Genomic DNA, 2,825 nt, shown 5'->3' with positions numbered 1-2,825 from the left:
TCCTGCACACCTCCTACTGGGGATGTGCCTGAAACCAAGGTACATGCCCTTGACCGGAATCGAACCTGGGACCTTTCAGTCCGCAGGCTGATGCTCTATTCACTGAGCCAAACCAGTTAGGGCAGGAATTTCACTTTAAAGTCCCCTTTAGTAACTGAGGAGGAGATTCAAACCATGCTGCATGGACAGCTTTCTAAATTCATTAGTAATTCCAAGTGTCTAAATGGCCTCCACGGCACAAAAAAACTGGATTATCATGTCGAGATAGCGAGCACCATTAACTGTTATTGCCTGAGCAGCAGCATTTCGATGGAAAATTATGGAAAATTTCAACAAAAGAGTGCGTATGTGCCAGCAAAGCCCTGGAGACCATTTACCCAATATGCTATTCCATACATAACCCTATACTGTATACTTTATGAATCAATAAAAAATTTACAATTTTTAATTATAAACCTGTGTTTTCTATCAAAATTACTTCTTGAGTGAATTTTGGGACACCCTTTATTTATATAGGTCATATAATCGAGTTACATCTTATTGGTCATGTCACATAATAATGTGGAGTCTGACTGGTTAATTTTTGGCATCAGAAATACTTATGTACAAGTATAGGCACGTGATTTTTTAAAAAATTACTTTGGAGCTAAAGGGTAGGTAATTGTTATTATTATTTTGGTAAATCGATCAAAATTATACTTACATTTTTTGCCAAATTGACAAAAATATATATTTTTTGGTGTGCCGACAAAAATATATATTTTTTGGTGTGCCGCAGAATTTTAGTAATCATTGATGTGTGCCATGAGATGAAAAAGGTTGAAAATCGCTGCAATAGGACATTAGTTCTCTTTCTTATTTTGTAGATGTAACGATGAGATAAGGTAAGGATCTGAGCATGTGATTATACCAACAGATGGTAGGTCTTATTTGCTAAGCAAGAGTACGCAACTGCCCATCTGTCTTGGCCGTGATCAAACAGGGTATTAGATGTACCAGAATACCGATCTCTCAACAACAGAGTGCCAAGTTTGGGGGAATTAATACTGAACCAGACTGTACGGAATTATAAGGTAAACAGAAAGTATGTTCTCTAAGCTACCAGAGCTCATATCAAAGTCAGGAGATAATAACATTCTTAAACGTATACATAAATATGCACGGCGGACTATAGAGGGCAGTTGACTTCTTGCTTGTTCCAAAGCATGACTCTAAACTCTATGAATAAAATGAGAAGCAAAAAGAAGAAATTATTTCTTCTTTTCACAACATTTTGCCATTCTACTCCGAGCAGGCAGAAAGGACAATGGTCATATTTTCTCCAAATCTGCTTCTTTCTCTACTATTCTCTTCTTGGCAAACAGTAACTAATTGAATAGCCCGAGAGTTATCCTAAACTCTTCCTTCTTCAGCCTCACATTCAATTAACGGCCAAGGCCTGAGAACTCCACTCCAGAAGATACCTCGAATCTACCCCCTTCATTCTACTTAACACTAATTTAGTTTAGATCTTTATCACTTCTAACATGAATTATTCCAACTGTCCTCTTAAATGGTTTCCCCATCTTACCTACTTTGGTTCATTTTGCATAGACCTGTTATCTATAGGTAAAATCAAAACTTCTTAGAATGGCCCTTCCTAACCCAGATCCTACCTATATCTCCCATCTTATCTCCTGTACCATACACCTTCCGCCATATACCTCCTAGACATAGGTCAAAGTTACTTTATAGCTACTTGAAGAATTATTGGTCTTTCTTAAGGGAGTAGAGCATGATGGCTCTGAGGTCAGTGGTGGATGAGTGATGGACCCCCTCTCCATTTCCTAGCTGTGACCATAGGCAAGTTACTTAACATCTCTGTGCCTTGGTTTTCTCATCTGTGAAACTTATCTCCAGATTGTCACAAGAATAAAATAAAATGGGCACAAAAACCTCACACAGGAAGCACTGTATATTAACTAGATTTTATTATTACTATTATTTCCTTCACCTTTCCATGTTATACAGTTTTCTCTGTTACTGGGATGCTCAATTGCCATCTTCCTTTCCCAGGCTATGTGGATTCTCTTCACCCTTCTCTACTCTCTCCCCAGTGGCAGGCCCATCTCAGCACGCCTTCTGTCCCCATAGCACCTTATGCTCTGTCCAACTGTAGCACAATCATAGCAGCTCTCCCTCTAAACTAAAACCTCCATGACTGCTAGGATTGGATTTTGTTCCCTGTATAAGCAGGACTCAACATAGGCTCAACAGGCAGAATACATGCATTAAATGTTTGCTGAAGAAACACGTCATCTCATTCAAGGCCTCATCTGGAAAATTAACCTCTTTTAACCTCTAAGAAAGAGCTATTACCATAGGAGAGATTCTTTTCTTTTAATATATTTTTATTGATTTCAGAGAGGGAGAGGGAGAAAGAGACAGAAACATCAATGATGAGAGAGAATCACTGATCGACTGCCTCCTGCACACCCCCCAATGGGGATCAAGCCTGCAACCCGGGCATGTGCCCTTGACAGGAATTGAACCCGAGATCCTCCAGTCCACAGGTCAATGCACTGTCCACTGAGCCAAACTGGCTAGGGTGTAGGAGAGATTCTTTACCATTCACTATAAATGACTTCTAAATTTTCCCATAGTGACTCAGCCTATAGAAGCCACAAAGACATGAGTTTTAAAAAAATCTTAACAACTCTTAAACAGTCTATCTATCTATCTATCTATCTATCTATCTATCTATCTATCTATCAAAGCCTAAGTGACCGTCGCAACCGAACAGATGACCAAATGACTGAGTAGCAGGCTGCATGGGGCGACTAGGT

General features: G+C 39.4%; 1 protein-coding gene across 1 annotated transcript in view; it reads right to left on the bottom strand.

Annotated features, from left to right (window-relative positions):
• Window positions 1-2,825, bottom strand: part of MBTPS2 (membrane-bound transcription factor peptidase, site 2) — a 55,097-nt gene that overhangs the window by 40,610 nt on the left and 11,662 nt on the right. The gene's annotated exons all lie outside the window — the stretch shown is intronic.

The sequence above is a fragment of the Myotis brandtii genome, unplaced genomic scaffold, assembly GCF_000412655.1.
Source record: "Myotis brandtii unplaced genomic scaffold, ASM41265v1 scaffold326, whole genome shotgun sequence".
NCBI lineage: Eukaryota > Metazoa > Chordata > Mammalia > Chiroptera > Vespertilionidae > Myotis > Myotis brandtii.
This window is presented reverse-complemented; position numbering and strand designations above follow the sequence as displayed.